Source organism: Nothoprocta perdicaria, unplaced genomic scaffold, assembly GCF_003342845.1.
Source record: "Nothoprocta perdicaria isolate Ctin4 unplaced genomic scaffold, notPer1 scaffold_24, whole genome shotgun sequence".
Lineage (NCBI taxonomy): Eukaryota > Metazoa > Chordata > Aves > Tinamiformes > Tinamidae > Nothoprocta > Nothoprocta perdicaria.
In genome coordinates, this window is record NW_020455466.1 from 1,958,168 (window position 1) to 1,983,390 (window position 25,223).

Sequence of the window (25,223 nt, forward strand, 5' to 3'; positions counted from 1 at the left end):
GAGGAAAGAAATAGAAAAGACAAACTAGAGAGGAAGGGAATAAATATCAGAATGGGTGAAAGGAAGAGACATTGGGACTGTGTAGAAAAGTAAAATAGAGCTGGAAGCCATTTCGTCCAAACAAGCAAACAAGAAGCCTGTGAATCAGAATCAAGTTACCACAAAGTTATTTCCTATTTACTACAGCTAAAGAGAAGTGAGGAAGAGCAGATAACTCAGAGACTAGAACAGGAAACCAAGTAGTGATGGAGAGAGAAGACACAGGACACCAATGCAGCACAGCAGGAGGCAAGAATGAATGTGGGTTCCAATGCTAAAGAGTTACCTGAAATTAGCCCCRTATGAGTATCAGTCCAACGTCATATTATGGGATTTCTATTTCTTGTTTTTATTTCAAAACACAAACCAGTTTCTTGCTGTAATTCCCTAGGTTTTTCAGCAAGAAAAGTCAACAATTAAGCTCTTAAGAAATGCAAAGCAATGTTAATACATACCTCTTTTTTCATGAGATTGTTTAAAGATTGGCCACATATCGCAACAAGCAAATCCAATTAAACCTTGCCATATCAAATGATGTATTTGACAGATCAACTGGGGACATTGGAACAATTCAAAGCAGCAGAGGAAAGAAGAAGAGCAGGTGTTAATCTTGGGATGGCAGGGCTATTCCTGCTTTTAGCAGACTATATTGTGTATTTACACCTGCATTTTTTTCCTGAAACTGAAAGCAAACACAAAGATAGGTTTGCATAAGCAGAGGATCTTTTAATTTTCACAGTTCTGAAGCCTAACTAAACAAGTAACAAACAAAATCACTAGGAAGAAAACAGAAGAGGATTCTAGGAAATGAAGTATGAAGCCCAGTAYAAACTGTGTGATTTCAGGCGTTATGTAAGTTAAAATGATACTCCATTAGGCATAGCTTACAGAAAGGGTAAGTGGCTCTCTCTTACAAAAACCGATTTGAAGAAATCCAACTACACTCTTTAGCAAGACTAGAGTTCTGACATATAGGATCCATGGACTTTTAACCAAAAACACTGAAAGGTAGTAAGATATGCTGTTTTTCAACTACCCATAGTGTAGAGAAAAACAAAACAAATTAAAAAAAAAAAAGAAAAAAACACCAACTTTACCCATGACAACAAGGAAATTTTGTTACAGCAGAATGCACTGGATACTGACCAAGGAAGATAGCTGAGGAAGTTTTGGTTGATTTATCACCATGATATATCCCCACAAGACTATGCAAGTAAATAAATAAATCAGGAGAAATAAACACCTCATCACTTGTCATTTCCATTGTGTTTCTCTCACATAGTGTGTTTTACATTAAGAAAATTGAAACATAGTAAGAGTGTAGTGTCTGTTCTAGATTCATGGGGTTTTTTTTTGTTTTTTTTTTTTTTTTGAATTACAGAATGCTTAAGGTGGGAAGGGACCTTTAGAGATCATCTAGTCCAACCTGCCTGCACACACAGGGTCACCCAGAGCACGTGGCACAGGGCTGCGTCCAAGTGGGTTTTGAAGAWCTCCAGAGAAGGAGATTCCATAACCTCTTTTGGCAGCCTGTTGCAGTGCTCTGTCACCCTCACTGTTAAAACTTTTTTACTGTTTAAGAAATTTTGGACACATAGTTCCCSTAGTTGTATCTCACTCCAAACTTTTCCCCAGAACTTTGTCTATATTTCATTTGGGCATCTGTTTACGAAAGGATAAAGGTGGGATTTGATTTGAGGAGGAACAAGGAAGCTGAAATTCCCCTTACAAGATTATTTGTAATGAAGAAATGTGTTTAAAACATTCAGGAAGAGAACTAAATAGAAAATAAATTCCCCAGAGTGTGCCTGCCCAGAGGTTGGGATTGGTGTAAAGAAAAAATATTATAAATCAATGACACCTTTCAAACTATGGATTAATAACATATTAAAGAAATAGCAGGCTTCCTGGGAGGTTCAAGAGCCTACATCCTTGTTTATGTTGGGGGATCAGCCCTGATTTCAGCAACTGATAACCAGCAATTGGTTTGTTCCCATGTGGCCTCCTACTGTAAACAAGCAAAACCCCTAGGGATCTTCCAAATTAGGCTTCTCCAAAACCACCAACTGAATACACCATGRAGAGAGAAGAGGATGAGCCCCTTGATTTCTAAGCTGCCCTGAGCATCCTACCCATTAAGAACAAAAGCAGAACACTTGGCTGTGCAACCCAATCTGACCCAAGGGTAGCAATGAAAGGTAAAAGGAAGCTTGAGTGACACTGCTAGGAAGTAATCCATTTACTCGCATTTGGCCTAGCAGGTCAAATGAAGGCTGATCAAGCAGTGTCACCACCAATTATTGGCAGAAGCTGTGCTTCAGAATCATTCGTCAGATTCCTTTTCACACACCTCCAAATCAGTTTTCCCAGCACACTCACAAATACTCTGCTCAAAAACGTATCGAGGCATTAAAAAACAAGTAAAAATAGTTCATCTGGGTGAAGCAAAGGTCTGTGTAGCACATGTCTTCGATGATGGTCAACAAGCAGAAGATCAAGCAGATTCGGTGATCCAGCTGGAGGACTGTCACTGCTGATCTAATCCAGATAATGCGATCAAGCAAGCAGGGCTCTGTCTCAGTGAAGGAATGCCTGGAGCATAGCAGGCTCGGATGTGTTTCACCCTAAAATTCCAGGAAAGCGTTGTGCAAATGCTCTGCGTGGGAAGGCTCTCTACCTCAAACTACCCGTCTGACTGAGTACAGTAAAAATGTCCCGCATCTCTTCCTAATGTAACCACATTGTGCCCAGTGGGGTTACACCAGGAACAAATTGACCTAACATAAACTTAACAATCTGTCATTAAGGAATGGTCAATAGGGAAGTTGCAAAAAAAAAAAAGAAAAAAAAAAAAAAGCTGTTCAATTTTCAAAACAAAACAAGAACATAGGGAAAAAGAAACCAAAATATAGATGTAGAAAAAGATCCAAAAAATATGTGCAAGATTTAAGTGCAAGAACTCACACAGCATCAGTAATTCAWTGATGTTATTTGTAGCTGAACTCCGCTGTTAACATCTCCGGCCTGAATCAGCTCTCAGACCCATTCACTTCACTTCATGGTAACCCTCCTGGCATTAGTGGATTTCTCTCACATAAGGCAAGTGTAAGAGGTGTGGTGGATCACCCAAGACTGCCAAGGTTTGGGTSTTTCTAGTGCACATGAAGAAGCTGGTCTAAAGCCCAAATAATAACTAGGGGCACAATCGCCAGTAACTTCACAGATGACAYGTTAAAGAGGGGTTCTACAGCCTTATCCTTTTTGTTAATCTCATGGAATACCTCTAGGTGATGCTATTCCAAGATACTGCTTCAATAATCCTAAATAACTACAGAATAAATCATGGATAGAATAAACAAAACTATCTTTTTGGGGGGAAAAACCATCYATATAGCATGTCTATATTTCATAATATTCTCTTGGTCAAATATTTACAGATGAGCAGCTGAGGCAGGGGTTAGGTTAGCCTGTGTCTTTTCCCCTCAAAGGGGTACTGTACACAAAGAACAGTTGCAAACTACTTTTTTTTTTCCACAAACCATGGTGTAGATAATCTTATTTGATTTTTTTCAGTTGAAAACAGTGTTGAAAGCACTATCAAACACTGCTAATAGTTTCAAGATTTCCTTAGATTCAGCCCATCATGGAACTCCTGCCATTTTGAATCCAGAGGAGATACTGTCACTAAAAGATCAACAGGAGAAAAACGTATACTGAAAGAAAACAGAGCTTCTCTTCCAAAAATCCTTTCAAATACATGTTAGTGAAAAAGAACTGAGTAAAAAGTCCACGATATTACTTAGGTATACAGTTTCCCAAAGATGAGCATGAAGCATGCAGTTCCTCTGTGCGTGTGTGTGTCTGTGTATRTATATATAGACAGTATAACAAATTCAGACACACACACATGCACACACACACACATTTACTGAAACTGCTTTGTCTGATTTGGCATTTGCCTATGTCTTCCCACTCTGTGGGTATGAGATGTAAGAAAAAATGGCAAAAAAAAAAAAATGAAAATCAAGTAGTCCTTTGACTTCTGCAAATTTTGTGCTGTGACCAACCAAAAATGACATCCCAGCAAAAACTGCTGTTTTTAAAGCTTTCATGGCTGCTAGGTAAATCAAAAGGTAAAGATGCAGTAGAAAAGTTACAAGCTTACCCAGTACTTCAACTGGGAGAGCTCTCTGACAATGCTGCCTCTCTTGCCACAGGATTTTCTCCCAAATATTTCAATGAGGTGCATTTTCACGCTACAGCAAAGAATAATTTTGCCTAAAGATCACCTCAAAGCTACAGAAGCACACGGAAATTGTAGCATGAAGCAAAGTGTTTCTCTCACTTTGGTATGATATCCCAACCACATTCAGTAAACAAACAACAGCACATCTTGAAATCTCTAACATGGTGCCAAATGCAATTCCAAAGGCCTATAAAGACATAGGTGAATGAACTGGCCAAGTGCAAGATGATGTGTAACTATAATTTCACATCAAGCTAACATCTGCACATCTACTGGGCATGTTGATGGTAAACACAAGCTTCTTAGAAGAGATACTGATGATTAATTCTTTATTCCCACTAAATTAACAAAGATCCCTGACATGGYTGAATAGTATACTCATTAGACTGGTATAATAGAGATGCTGCAGGGGGAAGATGAAGGAATCTAATTACCCTAATTTGGTCAAAATAATTTGAATATCTCATCTTTAGAGAGTAAAGAATTCTAAGTGAGTTGAGTCCCAAGGCCTACATCTAAATTCTTTAGACTTAAAATGCTCAGTTGATGAACATTGGAGGAAGGCTCCGGTATGTCTTTTGAGACACCTTTCTGAGTGTCTGAGAGCTTTATGCCAAGCTACTTACGGGTGCTCAGCATACCTGAGCAAAAAACGGCTGTCCAAATAAGGAAAATGTGGATGACAGAGTTAAGTGATTCATTAGGTTGATATTCTGCCTATTGTTCTTCTAGTGATCAAAGAATGGGTGGAGATTTAGGAGCTAATATGCATAAGGTCAATGACCTGTTTCATGAACAACACAAGTGATGAATCTACAGATCCCCCAATTACATCTCCCAATATGAACCAATTTCCCCTGTAATCATGGTATTCCTCATGCACGTATATTTTGGCCTGATATCGAGCTACATGTGTTGACTGTGGTCTCAGGCAAAAAAAAAAAAAAAAAAAGGAGAGTGACCATTTATGCCATTTCCTTACTTGAGCATTAATAGGAGTCCCTTTTTTCTGGCTAGCTGCAGTTGTTAAATCTCTAGGCGTTTGATATCTTTTTACCTGTTATCCTATGACTCTATTCCCTACATAGTTTGACTAAGGGATTCAAAAGTTATACATATGGAAAGGCACATACTTGTTTTCAGCTATAAAGCCTTAATTCTAAGGAACAGAAACTAAGCTAAAGAAGGATTATTGCAGATATAGGCAGATGTCTTTGTAAAAACAAAATTAAAGGACAATTTAGAGAAATCCATTTTTCTGTCTTTAAAGGTAGTATGGTTGATTGCCCTGGAGGTGAGGTTAGCTACTCACCATCAATAAAAATGAACATAACTTGGAGACTTAAAAGTAAAAAGTATTTAACTCGGTGCCATCTGAGCCACTCCCACAGAAAACATGATTTCTGGCAACAAAGGTTTCTTGTTGCCAGCTCATTGCCAAATGCTATTCCCTCTGAGAAAAAAAAAATGCACTTTTTTTTTCTGATTGAACATCACACACAGCACATTCCAGGTCACAAAGAAAGAAATGGAGAAGACTAGTCAACAGAGATTTAATTGGAGCAGGTGCTCTGCACCGACAAATTCGGCTGGAGCCAACAGGATTTGYACCTCACATCATGAGCTCCAGAGATCTGATATCCTTAATGAAATGTTTAAACATCTTTCTAGAATGTGTCCTAGAGAAATTATAAAAGTGGAAGGTGACAAACCAGAATTCTAGAAATCTATCTGTAGCAGAAAGATATCTTAAGCTTTTTAGGCARAAGATACCTCTTTGTTTATTTATTTCGCACCCATACAATATATTCCTGAGCCCTATTTTTTGCTTCTAGGTACTTTTCTAGTACATGTCACATATACATCAGAGCAGGAGGAGACAAAGTGGATGCACACTGAGACAACAAAAGCATATGATCAACTCCATCTGAGTAAGAGCTGCTCCTTCAGTTGGTTGGATTAAGGACGTTGCTGTTGCACTCATGAATCTTTATGGGGACAAAGAACCTTGTTCTTACATTGACAGACGTWGACCTGGTGACCTTATCCGTGGTGACCATGTTCTTGGGTAGAATTTCTGGAGGCTGAAATAAAAATAATATTTTCAAGCATGTAGTTCACTATAGCTTGGAGCTTTTATCCATCAGTTATCAGTATTATGTGTTTGTTGTCCTAATAAACAGTAATACAGACTTGGCTATGTGGCCTCCACAAGACCAAAGAGATTTCATTAAATGACAACAAACAAATGCAGAGACCACTTTAAGAAGACACAACACAAGGATAACTTTCAGCTGGCCAGGAACTAGCTCAACTCCTACCACAAAATGAAGTCACTTAACTGATAAAGTTACATCTTCAGCAGCTGAGCACAACTAGAGCATAAAGGTTGTGATCCTTTTTCTTCTCTCTACCTCCCAAGTTGTGCCACATAGATTTAATGTTCACCTACATACATCTGTGCAGGAATCATTTCTCCATAGCCAACTATATGTTTCACAGTGCCACAAGGTGACAAAATTAGAACTGAGAGTAGTGCCTCATGCTCTTAACAATCCCTAGTTAAAGCATCAAGCACTGATCAGACCTTGCATTAAACAGCACAATAAGATTCATTCAGTCAGTCAACCTAAGTCAGAAAAATAACATTAAAATTAAATACTTAACTTACACACAAGTCTGTTAGGATGATGATAACAAGAGTGGATGTAAAGATATGTGTTATTCATAGATTTAGGAAAGGGAGTAATCACTGAATAGATGGTACCTGAAGGGAGAAGAATTTATTTTTCTTCTACTAGAGTGTAAAGTAAATCCAAAAGAAGCCTGGGAAGCCTCATGCAGTCAGCCATCAGTAGTTATGATATGTATTCTTCTCTTTTTATCCCACAACAATTGAACCAGTATTCCCTGAACATTCAGGGACAAGAAAGGAGAGAACAGCAGCACTGACCAAGTTAACTACAGCCTAAGTAGAAGATTGAACTCTACTTACGAGACTTCATTTGTCTATGAAACACACTGCCTTAAATTTAGCTAGAGGCAGGATACCAGGTTTGAGATCTTAATGATCTGAGTTGACGTGGCAAATCTCATGTTGCTAGAGAAAACAAAGAGCAGAGCAGAGGCCCTTGAGGCATAGGGTGATTTCTCACTAACAGCAAATCCACTCTCATCCAAAGGAAAAGTTTCCATGCTGCATGGAGCTCTCACCTTCTCAAGTAGGAGCTGCCCAGTCAACTGTGGACCTTAGAAGACAAGAACATTGCACGTTGTGTAATTGCTGAAATTACATTATACCATTAGAGTTGATGACAGAATTCATAATTTATTATAGGGCTATGAAACCAATATAAGCTTTGTGCTATGAGCAAAGTGCAAAATCAGACTGGAATATTTCCCAGAGCATGGGATGAACAAGACAAGCCTGAAGCCGAGTTGTCACCACCTTCAAATTCAGATGATTTAATTACTCTTTAAAAAAAAAAAAAAAAAAGTATTTGATTTGACTGTTTTTCCCCTTATCCCAAAGTCAGCACATTGGAAGATGTGCACAATTTATCTGAGTGAAGAAGCACAAGGCCAGGTGAATCCAAGCGAGTGGCTGGCGAGGTTTACAAATGAACCTTTCTTGTAGAAGTTGGGATCTTAGTTTCTCCTTGGTTTCTGACTGCTCTCCACTGCATTAGAATTTAATAGAAACCTTCAAATGGATTTAAATACCATTTATTTCCTCATTTATGTTCCTCTACACTGTCATAGCAATGCAAAGTAGTTTTACAGTTGCTCTGTACTGGAAAAACGATGGTGGTAAAACTGCACTGGTCAGGATTAAAGGATCAGTCCTAACAAGGACACAGTTATACCAGCATGAAGGTGTCTCATGCCAACAGAACTTATTCCACTCCCTCAAATAGAACAAGACATCCCAGGAAAAGCACTTTCATCTCTGGACCGATCTGTCCATCCTGTATATACTATGCACCCCACAGAGGGCAACCTCAAAGCCATCTTCAAAAACAGCTTCATGACCGTACAGGCAGCAAACCTGTATGCAGAGGTGCTGACACAGCTGAAATGAGTAGAGCTGAGCATGCCCAGACATATAAAAGAGGTTAGCGGACTGTCAGACATGCCTGACTGGCTACCCATGAACCAGTCCTGCGGACAAGAGATGAGCAGGAGAAGATAACGTGCTGCTACAGTTGAGATGATGTACTGGTGAACAGAGTAAAGCTATAAAAATCCATTAGAACTAGGCAACGCATACATAAGGGACAACCCCTATAATTTTTAAGTGCTTATAGCTGTGGACAATCTTGAATTACACCTTCTCATAGGTAACAGAATTAGACTCTACAGAGAAACTTTTCAGTTAGGGTTCATGCCTCACTAAAGTCCTTCTTTGGGCCCTCGGAGTCTTGCCAGAGAGGCACAGTCATCACAAGATAGCTGTCATCACAAGATGACTGTCACTGGCTCAAGCAGGGTCAAGAGTAATAAACTCTATTGCAAATGACCATTTGCATTTTCTTCTTGACATGCTCCTCCAGCACAAGCCAGTTTTGTAACAAGCAAGTTAATGGGCCCTGGGCAAAGCTTACCGACTCCTCACTTGAGGGAAAGAAAATATTTATTTATGCTGTATCTAGTTGCCATGTGAACTGGCAGTTTAGACAAAGCTACTCAGTAAGTTAATGATTTTTTTTTTCCCTTTCTGTGAAGCATCTACAGGATGAAATTCCATCTGAACCTCAATCTCACAACCTTGCCTTATTTAAACAATTGAGCTCCTTTTGTCTCTCATTTGTACTGTACTCTATGCGTCATCCTGGGTTGTTTCACTGCCTATTGCACAATTACAAGTGTTCAAACATATAGAAAGCAAGAATAGCTTAGCTTGTTTCGGTTGCCTTACAATCAATACCTCTGCCTCAGGCATCAGAGAACAGATGAGAAAATGAGTTTTCTGTTTTTATAAACTTTGCCTATCTTCAAGCTTTGATCCATTCTTCCACACAAATGAGTAGGGTGGGGCATTACAGAACAAGTAGAGACAACAACTACCTTCTGTTAGACTGAATCTCAGCAGAGGTGACCACACCAAAGGCCACCTTCTTAATGATAGTGCTTTTATTCTCCAATTCTTTTGGAATCTTTATTCTCTCTTCCTCCATCGAACAAATGCAGGCTTTGTGATACCTGTTCCTTTTCTTTCTGTAGCACAGATTTATTAACCTTTGATCTGCTCCAGTTTGCAATTTGGTGAAAATATTCTTTATTAAAATAGTAAAAGATATGCAGTTTATGACTGTGGGAAGTGAAAGCTAGTTGGGGGGAGAGRGGGAAAGGTGGGAAGAGAGGGCGTTTTTGTTTTTTGATAACATGATTATATAGACCATATCCCTACCCAAAAAAGCTGAGGGAGAATCAGCATTTACATGCCTGAGGCATTACAAGCCTACAGAAAAATTGCTGACATTCTAACATGAGCATGGGTTTTTTTTGAACAATTTAACTCCATTTCAACTCAACCAGGCAAAGTAGATACACCTCTAGCATGCCAAGCGCTTTTTATGTAAATGGAAACAGCATTCTTTTTCAGGTTTATAAATTTGAAAAATCTACCTAAGAATTAAAGAGGATTAGCTGAGATAGAGTCTGCTATAGCATGCACAAGAGAAAAAGGGTCAAGGAAAGCCATAAGGAGGTGGCACAGAATTCCTTAATGCCACAAGACTTTTCAAATACAAATCTCCATCTTCAGTTTAGGTCTAAGTGTCAGCACAGACATCTGATCATCTTCTGCCACTTAAAGGAAGTTTACATTCTAAGAAGTAGCTATATTATTAATCTAGTTACTGCTGGCTTCAAATGCAACTTTCTATGCAGAGTGCTTGAGTACAACTCTGCTCTCCATATTTTTTGTCATAGAGATCYATGCTGCAATTCACTTGAAGCTTGAACTTTCACAGAATCACAGAATATTTAAGGTTGGAAGGGACCTCTAGAGATCATCTAGTCCAACCTTCCTGCTCAAGCAGGCACACCTACAGCATGTGGCACAGGRTGGCATCCAGGCGGGTTTTGAAGACCTCCAGAGAAGGAGACTCCACAACCYCCCTGGGCAGCCTGTKCCASKGCTCTGTCACCCTAACAGTAAAGAAGTTCCTCCTCACCTGGAGACGGAACTTCCTGTGCTCCAGACTGATGTCATGAAAAATCTCCCTCTTATTTCAGTATGGCTGGAAGGGTTTGGCTTGTGTAGAAATCTAATGAATTGTGGGTGGTTGCCCTATCTTTTGTGCTTTGTGAGGTGTTTAGAAGGTATTTTTTGCTCTCTTGCCAGTTTCTAATTTCATGGGGGTATGTTGTGCTTTTTATAGAAAAGAAATTTTGTATTTGATTGTATTTTGCCCAGAGGCTTTCATGTATAAGCATTCTATAAAAAAATGTACTTATTAATAAATAGCAATAATGCCACTGAATCAGAGCCAGTCTAGACTCTACATCTGGTCCTGGCTAACTTGAGCCACACACGGGACAATTTTTGCCTACATGTATGCAATGCCAGGAGGCATTACAGTCTCTCCACTGTAAAATTTRAACTTTGTACCCGAGTATTCTTCACTATATAGCCTGAGAAATAAGGATCACTGTAAATGCCTGTACACTATCAGGGTGCCAGGCATTTAAAAATTTGTTTCTAAACCAAGATCTTGACTCAAAGAGAAAGACACTATTACAAGGATGTAAAGCATAATCTTCAACTGTCCAGCATACATTCCCATCTAACTATGAACTCAATATTGTATAAAAGATTACTCCATTTTCGAAAATAATTCTTGGATAAGARATGCTAACAGAACTATCAGGTTGCCTTCTTATGAAGTTACATTTCATCTCAGATACATTTGTTTACTGCAGTTATCAAAGACTCATGAAAACATGCACACATGCTCCTGGCAGCTCTTCACTAAGATGAAAATGTAAGAATCAATAGGAAGAAGGGAGTCTGAGCCTTTACCACAAGCTGATGCAAAGCTCTGTGGTTTAAATATTTTAAAAAACAGTAATAAAAAAATCCACATATATTTTGAGAAGAGTGCTGCCTTCAGCTCATTAGTGTTTTGTGAGATCACATAATTTTTTTTTACCCCCTAAGAATATTGGGGCAACTGCCAAGTATTTGTAAATATAATTTTAGCTTTATGAATTTTGTCATGAATGACAGTTTCTCAGAAAATTCCTGCCAGTACTGTATCTTTTGCTATTTAGCATTATTCTGTATAACAACAAAACAAGAAAAGGTTCAGTATCAAGATGGCAGAAAAAAATGTGACCCACCAGAGAATCAAAAGAGCAATATTTGAACATAAACTTCCTTAATGGTCTGAAAACCAGTTCAGTGAGCTGGTTGGAAGAGAGAATAAAAAAGTAAATAAAATAAATAAAAAAGAGATGGTTTTGCTAAGAAGAGATGACCCTATTCTTTAGCCATCTCATCTCTAATTTCCATTAGGGAAACATAGCCCCCTAACTGCACCTACATCACAGGGTAGATACTTGCTGGCAATGAGACAAGAGTGAAATATATAAGAGGTAGGATTCATCTCAGATTAAGTGTAGACATCTACACTTCCAATGCATGATTCATCTGACCTATTTAAACGTTTGCTTTAGCATGAGATGAATATCATTCTAGTAATGCCTCTTTCTCTCCAGTGACTAAAAAGGGAGACTTCAATGACTTATTCAGGTGGAGAGGTCTACATCTGACCCTGATCTGATTTGGTCAGATGAACCCAGACAGAAGTCCTGAGCTACAATTTCCTTGTGCTATTTCAGGACTTGAGGAAAATGTAGTATTGTATCATCAATCTAAATCCTTGAACTATAATTTACCAGATCTTTTTGCTTCTTAAGAACTTGTGAATATTTAATATCGTGTAGTACTTCAGGCTAAATACAAATTTTCTTAATGAGATAAACTTTTTGCTCAGACCTTATTTCTGTAATGAATTGTTCAGACAGCCATGCTTAAAAGACCCTTTAAGGGCTTCTCTTTATAAAGCAACACAACATTCTAGCTGTTGTAAATCAGGAAATATTTCTCTCAGATAACACTGATATTTGGAATGTGATAAAAGTCTTTCTACTTGCCAGGATCTCAATATACTGGCAAATGCAGTGGGATAACACTAAGACATAACTACRTAGATGGCACTCATTGAAATAGAAAGGTAGGGGATAAGAAAGGAAACAAAAAGAATTAGATTGTGGACAGGATCTTGAAGCTTTCCTTTCCTTTTGTCTTGACTTCAGGACAAAAGCCCCATAGGAATTTCAAATACATTGTAAGTTCTAAATATAACTTTTTTGTGTGTGTGTCAAACTTCTCTCTAAATTTATCAGCTACAAGCATAAATATACTATTAAAAATAAATTTAGGTGAAAGTGCAAGTGCACTAGTTTCAAGTGCATTATCCCTGTTATCACACCTACTCTGTTTGTCCCTACAATGCAAACATACTTGGACAAAACTGTGCTAAATTAATCTTCTTTCAACTGGCTAAATAAAAAATGTTTTTATCAAAAACTTGTGCAAGTTTTAGATACAACGCCAAAGGTGTGTGTTTAGACTTTCCTCTTTAGTTCCACATATAACACCCTTAAATATAGCAGATAGTCAATTCTTTTGAAGAATTGTCTTCACTTCTGTTGCTTTAATGTTCCATTTTGAAAGAAGAACTTCTTAACACAGCAGGTGATGAACATCTTAACTCATAGCACCAGTTAAGTACCAGTAAGTGGCCTCTAAATTAAAAGTTACTGAACAAACTGAATTGGTAACTATGATAAACACAACCATCTTGCCAATGCTGGCCAAAGGCACATCCATCAAAAAACTGAGGCTTTGTTTGCATTTACATCTGTCAACAACTGCTGGTAGCAGAAATCCAGAGTTTCTGTAGAAATACATCGCAAGTAAATGACAGCTTACACTGCACTGGTCATTAGATACTGCTATAAGTTCACTCATGTCAGAATCATTTTGCTTACACAGTGGCAGAGATAACTAACATTAATGATCAGCTACAGAAGAAAAAGATAGATCCATAAAGAACCTAGATGCCCAAATTCCACCAAAATCCAAGACTATGAATTTACTAATCCTCATGAAGCTGCTAGGTAGTGCCAAGCATACCTGCATCCGACAGGTTCCTCAGTATTCTCACTAGTGACCATCTCGGTCTAGTTGCCAGAGCACTCTGCTAGTATACAAGAAGCTTAGGACTGTCTCCCACCACCACATCACAACACAACCTGAGAGGTTTCAAACTCCCATTCTGTTATATAAACAATAAATAGTTTTTCTCTCGCTGAAAGGGTTTCATGAGTCAGAACAGAATTCATGCTGATCAGGACCAGAAGGAGGGAAATAGAAAGCACATCTCTACAACCTCATAGGCAAAGCCCTCAGCAGAGAGAATCTTGACAAGCAGTTCCTACCCTGCGCTGCAAAGACATTTTACATAAAACAGCCTTCTGAGCAGGTAGGGGAACATAAGTCCCCAGTGCTCCTTGGAAATTCTGTCTCATTCTTGATCCCTAGCCTAGCTCATCTTCAGTTCTCTTTAATCCTACAGCAGGGACAGCACTTGTGCTACAGAGAGTAGACATTCASTTAGAGAACTCCCTGGGAGGTGAGTTTGTGTTCCCTCAGGCAAAAGCTATAACTGAACTAGATTTCCCACAGCCTGGGGGAGTGCTTTAATCACTAGGCTCCTGTTCAAAAGGCCACCCCCACCTACTGTTCTGCTGTGTTTTAGAAGAAAAGAGAGCTGAGCTCTGTTTTTGAATAAAGAGTGTAACAGGTGGCTACGTGCTGATGAAGATTCCACAGTATCCTCAGCGTTTCCTAATAGAAAGCTGACTATCCAGCTATGATGTACCTAACTCTTCCCACATACTTATTTGGGGCCAAGGCACTTAACAGAGGTGTCTAGTTACCTTGGGCCAGCCACATAAAAGCTAAGCAATATAACACTCGGTATTGCAGCATCAAAGTCCCACTTTGGACAAAGCCTGAGGGCACTACCAGAGGGAATTTACAATGTCAGGACTTAAAACTGTATGCGATGCTCATTACTGTAACAACTGTCTCCAGTCTAACAGAAGCAGAATGCCACAATAGTTATTGTTAAGCAATTTAACTGATCCAGACATTTATGCAGAGCCATTTACTCACTGAGGCTCTAGGCAGAGGCYAAGCTAGCAAGACATCCTTCTTTGCATTCCCACATTAGATGACTTGTAATTTCTTAACTCAGCCTGATGGGATGGCCCCAGGTTTCAGGGCCTTCTGCAGTTATTCTGGTTGTTCATCTCCAAAACTGACTCTGCATGTAGATTGGTATATTGTGCTAGTCGCCACAGACGACACCCTTCATTTTTGGATGCAAACACTTTCTGGTAATTGTGCATGCAAGTTCTCGGTCTCTGAGGTTCACCTTACTTCACCTCCAAAGATTTAGTGTGGTAATATGGTTTAAGCGAACTCCAAAGGCCTTGTGAAGCGCCTTGAAAGACTATGGTTTTCCTTCTGTTTTTCCACAGACCTGTGGACAGAACCAGTGAATTCACAAGTCTTAATGGTGGGGTTGTTGGAGAAAGCAAACAAATAACTTATAACAGTATTCTCACTTGAAAGTATTTGACTTTTTCCTCAGAAGTAGATGGCAAACTGTAGACTGGTCTATGGGCCAAGTAGGAAAATATTTTGACTTTCTTCTATAATCCCCCTCCAAAAAATTAGTTTTTATCCATAACTCCAAACTACTGAGCTTGGTTCCTCATACTAGTCGCACAGATATATTAAGTGGTTGACCTGAATACAACCTATTCATTGGTATTCATTGGTATATTGATAGCCAATCAACACGATGTTCCAGGAAACCAGCTACACAGATAAATGGATTTTCAAGAGTGAGGTGTAAATTTAAAGCTAATTAATTCAGATGACACTCTATGGGTTAGACAAAAACCTTGATTATTTGAGCTAAGGTACTTTTTGAGGAAGAACTTAAAACYGAAGGTGGCAAAACCAAGCTGCACAATCTGACTTTTCATAGTGCTCACACCAGTTTGATTGCATTTTATTTTCCCCTTCAGGTGGTATGAGCTCCTAGAAGTGTTCTTTATACCACTGAAAACAATGAAGGGAAAACTATATACACAATAACCTATTATGCTATTTAATATAAATAGGGAAAAAAAGAAAAATAAGAAAATATTATTGATAAGCATTGGATATCAAATGTTCTCACATCAGCTTATATTGAACAAGTTCCTATCATCTTAGTCGACAAAAGTGAACATCTTTAAACCTATTCTTCAGTCATGGATATTAATAAATCTCATGAAGTTGTACATAAGCAACTTACACTTCCCTCTAAAAGAAATAGCATACCTTTGTGACTAAGTGAAACTTTTATCCTTTGCTGGTTTAGTTAAACACTATATATCTGCCTATCTTCTTACTTCGAAGAACTACACAAACACACTCACCAAAAAACACACAGAGTTGAAAATCCATTGTCTATTGATGTAGCAGCCCAAGATCAAGTGTTTGACCTTCAAGAACTGCTTAGAGAAGTAGCAGAGCGTGCTGGAAGGAGGAAAGCAGATAACATTTCTTTCTCAGGAGAGAGAGGAGAGAAAAAAAAACAAGAAAAAAAAAGCTTGTCTTTGAGAAAAAAAAGTCAATGAACAAATGCAAGTTACTAAGGAGTTTCTGCCTCTAAAAAAATAATGTTTTGATTTACATGGGCAGAGAATAATACTTTTATGCAGGATCAAGCCACTGCATTTATGTAGCAGTCTAAATTAAACAAATAATTTCCTTTCACACTGAATCAAATACACCCATGCTATAAAACCCTTAATGTCAACCAGATTTACACTTGGGGTGAATTAGATTCAGCATTTTCCATTCCCCATGTTCCTACCAGACAAGCTGTATGCAAAGACACATTGTGCAAATATGGTGAGTGAAAAACATCTTCCAACCCTGTTGATGGATAATGCATTTATGCTCTTTTTTGGCTTCCTCCTCAGATATGTCATCACTGAGACGCATTAAATGTGTTATTAAAGAAAACATGAGATCACTACAGTAGCTGGACAACTTCATTCCTCTGCCTCTTCTATCTTGTGTCTTCACACAATATTCCTCTTTATATCCTTCTATTTAGCTGTGTTCCCAGCTCTTTAACTTTCCTGTTACCTATAACTACTCTTATGAACACTTACTTATTCAGTAAAACATTCYGGTTATGTGTGCCATCATAAGTACAACAGTGTAACCTATTTGCTTTGTACAATATAATTTTAAAAATCATACTAAAGATGGGCATCTAAAACTTCCTTCCTCTACACCCAAGAACAATTTAAAAGGACAAAGACAAATTACACATAAACATGCTCTCCGCTTTACATTTTATTTTCTGTTAATCTTAAACAATTTTAATTATGACTTTTTTAWTAAAGTTATAATTTTATTGAAAATGTGCTGTCCACACATACACGCATCTATTTTATCTTCAGAGAGGAGCACAARTTTTTGCTTTGACTTTCCTCCTATAGCCACTTTTTGCAATTTTTGCAATGCTCTGAAAGTCAATAGGTTCTGCACAGAGTTGGCAGGGATCCCAAGGGCATCCCAAAGGCAAAGATGCTTGCAAAAATGAATAAAGGTCAGTGAGAAATAGCTTCAAGAAAGCAAAAGAGTTGATGAAGTCCAGTGATCTACCAATCCACACATGACCTAAACTGTATCCTTTGGAGCCTAGGCTCACATACTTGACTGAAACACAGGAGTTTGACACCCCTTGTCCTACCTCTTAGGAGTATTTCTATAAAAGGAAGTGGTGGTGCAAGGATTCTTTTGCAGCAGCTATCATGCTGTCTTCGTTCTAGTCAGTATATGGGGCATAAAATTGAATCGGGGCAAACTTGATCACATGCACACCTCGGCACATGAAAGTCCACTGGAGGTTGGCCATTGATTTCTGTGGGAACAAAGTCAACTTAGTTCCATATATGTACAAGTCATGAGTGACATGTCTGTCCTCCTGAAGACAAGCTAGCATGTCAGTACTCAGCAGCTCAGAAATGTGTAGAAAATTAATCAACTCAATACTGATGAATGCTGGGTGCCTAATAACCAAGAAGATGTGGATGGCCATCCAAGAACAGGAACAATAAAAGATTAATCATGGATAATGGAAAAGGTCTGCAGTTCACTGCTGACTGCTGAAGTTAACACTCATTAAAACAACTAAAACTTGCAAATTTTTCAGAGATGACAGAGCAGGCAGTGACCAAACTTTTCTGAGTAACTATTTCAAGTGATGAAGAAGTACCCTTTCTACCTCCAGAGTAATCACAAGAAAACTATGCAGAGGATGAGAAGCTGCATTCAGAAAACAAAGGGGATGCTGCAGAAAAGTATCTTGAAACATATAAACCTTTCACAGCTCCAGGTTTTGCAAGCTTCTAAGTAATATTTGTGTCTGCAAAACTTGTTTGACTACAAAAGACCCTATTTTTGGAACTTAATCCTGTATTTTTATGCAGATGTGGGTCGATTAAAGAAGGCATGACAAAAAAAAAAACAACATATTTCTACATAAATGGAAGCCTTCAAAATAAGATAAGCTGACATGATCTACCTCTATCACTTCCAGAAACTTATCTTCATCAATAAATGGAAGTCTTTGAAGACTTAGATGGAACACTCCTTTTTCTCATGCTGTTTTTCCCCTTACTACCCTTCTACATTTATTCTCCCCTACCTCCTGTAGGATCTGTTTTTCACAATAGAGGTTTTGGGKTTTTTTTTGTTTTTGTTTGTTTGTTTTGTTTTTCCCCCTGCTTACTAGCTCTTTACAAGCACCTCCCCATATCCCCATCTTAGGCCTAGACAGTAATTAAATCCAATGCTCTGGAGCAGCACCGAAATGCATGGAGCTCTAGACATCTCTCCTTATTATCAATCTCTGTTCTCAGTACAATGGACACCTAAGATAAAAGAACAGTATGCAATCACATAGTTAAAGATGACTTTTGAATACTCATGCACGAGGGTGCTGCTGTACAATTGCACTGAAAACCCTTAATCAGGCATATTCTAGCTTCTTGACACGTGACTTTTGAGCTTTTCATACTTTTAACAGTTTTTGTTGGTAAATTTTTCAAAGTATACAGGCTGTGCCTGTGTATACATAAATATGAATTTATGTACTTACACCACACAGAGCTCTCCTATTTCTCTTCTGCAGTTCTGAAATCTGCAGCACAGTCCTTTACATTTAACAGAAATATGGCTGATAGCAGGTTGTTAACCTCAGGGTGCACTAGACAAAAGAGACCAAGGCATCACTTTGATTGCTTATTATGCAGCTACTGAAGGATAACAGAAGATTAGGAATAGTAACAAAATGTCCTAAGTTCTGCTCCAGGTTTTGGAAGCTTTGGAGAGCTTCAAATAAATAAATAAAAAAAACACTTTATTTCTGTTTTTCTCTCTTTTGCCCCTCAAGCCTCAGTGATCAACTAGAACTTTTCTTTACCCCATTCTCTGACTGTGTCTTTCACCTCTGTGCTCACCACAGTTATTTGTTTGCAGTTGCTGTGAGGACAACAAACTAACATTCTAACTTTCCAGTGTTATAACTGTAAAATATATAACATCCAGTGCTCCCTTTCTCCTGGTACATCATTTTTCTCTCAATTTTAACTTCCCAGTCCCTCTCTAGAAGAAAAAAAAGGACTTGGAAGGAAAGTTTTATACAATAGCCATAGAAAGAATGTGCCTGGTGGAAATGAAAGTCCCCAAAAATGTAGATACTGAATTCTAATAGCTTTCACATTGGAGAATGCACAATCTGCAAGATTTTGTTTTCTTTGCTTGCATTTTTGAGGGGATTATAGCTTGGAAAAATTTGAGTTGATTGTCACAAGGAGTGACAAAGGCATATATCTCATATGAGGTCAATTTTCCAAGCCAAGTTTCAAGCCAATGTCCAAAAGCACAAGATTATGAAAAGCTCTCATAGCTAAAGCCATGTATTTTCTTCTTTAATTCAATCTCAGAAATATTTGAACAATTTTTGAGTAAATGATCCTCAAAAATAACAACAGAAAAATCTACCTGAATCAAATATCTAGGATGGAAAAACTGAGCCCAGGTTAAGTTTGTCAATGTTATCAGCAACTGCAACAAAAGTCTTATAACAAAAAAATATTAGTCAGTCTTAATTGTCTGTGTCATTACCAGGTTTGCCTGTAATAACATGGCAATTCAGTCTCCTGGTCTCTTCTGGATGACACTTGACTTCCATTTCTGTGGGAATTTATTGTGTTACTATGTATTTATGTAGATCTGTCATCATTCACTATGAGATCAAAATTATATTCCCACTTATACTATCATCAGAAATAATGGTCTGAAAATACCCATTGTTATTATAATTGCAAATCATGCAATAAAAAGACAGCCCAATCATCAAACTAAAGCTACTGTAAAAGAAGGTTCCCATTTTGTCACAGGTGAGCATCAACTTTTAATTTTATAGCTCTTTATGTACCTGTGTGCAACATTGCAGTTTCAGAAGAACAAGTAGGATTTGTTATCTAATACCCCCATGAAACCATTCAGGTAATGACTGTGATGTAAGGAAATGTTGTGAGGCAGGAAAAAGCTGTTGACCCTATTCTACAGATGGAACAATGAGGCATAACAAGATTAAATTCCCCGGTATAGTTCAGACAAAACTTGTGGCAGAGCAGGGTTCTGAACCTGAGACTATGAATGCCCAAGCTGATTCCCTGAGCATCAGGAGCCTAATTTTCCCCCCACTTCTGTAACTGTTCTATTGACAATCATAGAGGAAATCATCCTCTACGATGACTTTTTTGATTTTCCAAAACACTGGAGAGAAGGAAATCCTGTTCCATTATGGAAAGATTAAGAGGAAAATTGAAAGAAAAAGTGTAATTTGAAATGCTATAATATTACATCTAAAGATGTCTTGTGGGGAAAAAGAAAAAAAGAAAAGAGAGAGAGGATGGCTTCTGTTAATTTTTGCAATATTTTGATGAACTAATGAATAAGCTGAAAAATACTAGATTCAGTACTGACCCCTGTGAGATATAGCTATCCTCAGGCCTTCAATTAGACTCTGCACCACTGACCACAACACTCAGAGCTCTGCCTTTTGGACACTTCTCTATCTACATCACTGTCTGTTCGTCTATCCCACATTTCCTAAGCTTGTCTATGAGGATGTTATGTGAGCAGGTGTCAAAAGTTTTACTGAGTCAAGGTAGACAACATCCATTGCTCTCCCTTTATCTATCCAGATGGTCATCCCATGATAGAAGGCTATCAGATTGGTTAAGACTGATTAGAGATCCACTATGAGATTTCCAAGGATCAAGGTGAGGTCGACTGTCCTATAGTTCCCTGGGTCCTTTCTCTTGTCCTGTTTGAAGACAGGAGTCACATGTGCTTTCTTCCAGTCTTCAGGTTCCTCTCCTATTCTCCATTTCTCTCAAGACTGAGAGTCACCTGGCAATTACATCTTCCAGCTCCTTCAGCATTTATGGGTGCATCCCATCAGGGTCCATGGACTCATGGACATCCAGTTTACCCAAATAATCTCTAACTTCATCTTTTTCCACCAAGGAAAAGTCCTCCTTTTCCCAGACTTTCTGCCTGGTCTCTAGAGTCTGGGATTCCTGAGGACTAGTCTTAACAGTAAAGGCTGGAGCAAAAAAGTCATTCATTATCTCCTTCTTCTCTGCATCTTTCACAACTAGGGCACCCACTCCATCCGGCAGCAGGCCTATACACCCCTATATTTCTCCCAAGTTGCCTGTACCTTCTGTTAGCTTCTAAACACTTCCTCCTCCTGTATAACATTTGTCAGAAGCACCTTGTTCATACAAGCAAGTCTCTGGCCCCTTTTTCTTGACTTTGTACTCTTGAGCTATGGGGAAGAGATCCTTGAATATTCAGGATCACTTAATGTCAAAGGCTTTTTTCAAAAAAAAAAAGTACATAAGCTCTAATAATCTTTAAAGAAGTTTGGAGCATTTCCAATTTTTAGGTCTTTAAATAAACAATCAGGAAACGCAAGCCTGAAGCAGTTATTTTGTCTCTGTCATTTCACCACATTCACAGCTTCCTGTATTTGCATTTTTTACATCTTAGTGAGAATCTTCAGGCCTTCCTCCCACATCCCAAAAATGAGATAAAACTAGAGGTAGACATACAGTATCAAGCAACGGATGTGTAGGCTCATAAACAATGCAAGGAACCACAAGGAGACACAGGATTAGTATTCTTCTCAAGATCCTGTGTAATATGTGGGACCCACCTGACATTTTCTGTTAAGCTAATACACATCCTTACCACAGTAAAGCAGAGATCTCAAGACGATACACAGTCATTTCCCACTGGCAGCAATGCATGGTACGGAATGATTAAGCTGAAAATCAGACAGCTCACTCATCTCTGGATGCTTTTTAAGATAAACAAAATGTCAGTTGATAACTGTTGTGGGTTGATTTACAGATTTTACTGCCTCCTGAGCAGAACTAGAACTGATCAAAAAGATGCAGAAGTCCTTTGTCCTACAAACCAACAGCACCAGCTTGCCATTTGCACTCTCTCCTGCCAAGCAAAGGTGTCCAGAGAATCACTTTCCCCATAAGAAATATCACCTTTAAAATGAAAGTCCAAACTGTGCCTGAAGGCTGAAGATTTTAAAATATCCCCATAGAGCTTCATGTACTTTCRTGTATTTCCCCTTTCTGAACAGTCTGATTGGCCAGTCTTCCTTTCTTGTAACACAAGATGATCTCTCCTCCTGAGAAGTCATTAGTGATTCATCAGAGGGGCAGGCTGGACAGGAACCTCATCTCACAAGTAGARTAGGAAGCGCAAGGTACTTACAATTGCAGAGATATCATGCATGTGCGTGGGAAAGCGAGTGCACTTTCAGTGTGCAGTCAGCTTGCAGTTATTTTCGGAAAACTAAAACTCTTACAGGTTTCTGGTATTTTGTATTTATYAATACAAAATAAGGAGAAGTAGTTTTCCATCTGATTTTGATTTGATCAAACACTTTTGCTATCTTCCTTCTCCCCATTTCCTCCCAGAAAAAAAAAGCAGTGAGGGTAAGTTTCCAACCAATAGTTTGAAGTAAACACCAGCTGCCAAGAAGACTCGCTTAGTTTCAGATTCTACTTTAACCTTCTTATCTGATGACATTAAACATTAGATTGATGGCTTCTCTACACTTAACACAAGCTCCCAGTAGTATTTGCAAGTAGCTTCTTAGGAGTAGCGTACCGCAAGTATCTAACTGCCCTCCTCTCCCAATTTTAAATACATTCTCATCTAATATTTTCACAAGGAAAGAAAAAAAAAATCCATGAGCTATATCACATGGAGATGCTCTAGACTTTTAGGTCATCCTCCCCCTCTGCTCAGCCCTGGTGAGGTCACACCTGTAATATTGTGTGCAATTCTGGACTCCCCAGGACAAGAGGGACAGGGAACTTCAAGAGGATCCAGCACAGAGCAACAAAGATACCTAAGGGATTGAAGCATCTGTCTTATGAGGAGAGACTAAGYGAGTGGGCCTGTTTAGCCTAGAGAAGGTTGAGAGGGTATCTAATTAATATATATAAATACCTGAAAGGTGAATGTAAAGAGGAAGGGGCCAAGCTCTTCTCAGTGGTGACCAGTGATAGGACAAGGGGTAATAGGTACAAACTGCAACACAGGAAGTTCCATCTCCATGTGAGGAGGAACTTTTCCTGTGAGGGTGGCAGAGGCCTGGCACAGGCTGCCCAGGGAGGCTGTGGAGTCTCCTTCTCTGGAGGTCTTCAAAACTGACCTGGTTGCCACCCTGTGCCCCGTGCTCTGGGTGCCCCGACTTGAGCAGGGGGGGTTGAACTAGATGTTTTCTAGTTTGTTTTTTCTAGAATGTTTTCACATTCTGTGACAGACAAAATGAGCTAAACTGCAGCATCTTGAGATCAAATATCCCTAACACCTCTTCTGTGTTCTGCAGATACAATCCTGACACTCTTCTTTTACCTGCTTCTTTTATCAGAAGATCTAGGTAGATCACAAACAGGTCTATGCACACTTGCTATAAGATGAAGCTCTATACATAGTGAAAGAGAACTGGGCCTTAAAATTCACACAAGGCAGTTTGTTTTCACCTGTTTTGCTACCTTCTTTGTTGTTACCACCTCACTCTGAAATACAAAAAACACCCACTAAGAGGGACCTAATCATTCATTTTGACGCTTCAAGACAGAATCATCTGTTACTACATCATTCTTCAGAGATGCTTCTCCATCTTTTCTTAAAGACTTTCACTCACATAAACTCTACTACTTCTCCAGTCAATCACTAACWTTATCATTAGAAAGTACTCCTGAATATCCAATCTGTTGTCTAATGTAACACAACTGGAACCAGTTCAGATATGAAAAAACAACCTCATATGATTATACTATTTATATTAGGATTACCCTATCCCAGATATAGGCTAGATATTTTCACATATAGATGTATGTGTGCATGTAGACTCTTAGCATATTCTCTCTTCCCTAAATCCTCCATTCTTCAGGCCAGATAACCCAATTTCTACAATCTTTCCTTACCATGAGTTTGTTCAKACTTTTCATCATTCTCTTGTTCACTTTGGATTCTCTCCAATGAGCTAACATCCTATCAGAAATGCACAGCCCTAAATGAGACCTAGTGCTCCAGCTGATGCCTTATCAGCACTGAGTGAAGCTGAATTACTTCATGCGTCTTGTCAGCTTTATTCCTATTTATGTCCTAGGCTAAAAAAAAAAAAAAAATCAGCATTCCCAACTCATGTTCACACTTGTGATCCAAAACAACCTACAAGGCTTTTTTCTGAAGACATTTTTCCCTTCCTCTTAGTCATCTGAACAGATGACTTTGTTATTCACTAACAGATAATACTAAAGGAACAACTAAAGAGCAAAAAGTTCCCAATCAAAGTCTTGTCACAGAGGTTTGGCGGATCTGACATATCTTCCATGCAGCAGTATGCCACAGTTGCTCTGTGCTTTTTGTTTGTTTTACTGTTTTAAAAACAAACTGTAGATAAGATGATACATGCTAAGGACAGATCACACCATTTAGTAAAAGTTCTTGTTAACCACAATACATTCACATAGTAGCTGAACCATCAGTCACTAACATTATTATGGGATCAGTGTCCCTTAGCTCATCTTGGGGGACTCTGTTCCCTTTGCTCCACTGAAGCCACTTCCTGCTGACCATCTATAGACAAATTGCATCTCCTGCATACAATCCAGTTAAGTACACTGTACGTGAACATATGACCCAACCAAATTAGCATATATGGTTTTAAAATGATAGTCCAGTGATATAAGCTTCTTAGATCTGAAGAGATAGCCCTTTTTTATGTAGGTTGACCAATATCGGAAGCAATAATCCTTTTATTTATACACTAACCAATGTAGCTGTTGTATGTGTGCATCACCACTAATGGACTCTCTTCTCCAAGATTACTTTGGCCTGATGACCTRAAGGTCCAAGATAAAGCATTGGTTACCAAGGACGTTTCTGAATTATGATGCACAAGAGAGCTAGAAGCTTAGGGAAAGAGCAAGCTATTCCTCACTGAGAGTTTTAGAAGTTCTACAGCACCAATTCTCACTCATATCTAAAGCTACTGGACTGACTGAAGTTAATATAAGGTCACTACACTGCATTTTAGCCCGAGTCTATACTTAGTAATGCACCTCCAAAGTTCTAATTCTGCCCGTGGCTCTTTCCTCTATAAGCTTC

The 25,223-nt window shown here is 38.6% G+C and overlaps 1 long non-coding RNA gene across 1 annotated transcript in view; it reads right to left on the reverse strand.

Moving 5' to 3' along the window:
* Window positions 1-5,770: 5,770 nt before the first annotated feature.
* Window positions 5,771-25,223, reverse strand: part of LOC112947643 — a 30,487-nt gene continuing 11,034 nt past the window's right edge. The window contains exon 3 of the long non-coding RNA XR_003249450.1: window positions 5,771-6,369. This is a non-coding gene — a long non-coding RNA (uncharacterized LOC112947643). The remainder of the gene's footprint in view (window positions 6,370-25,223) is intronic.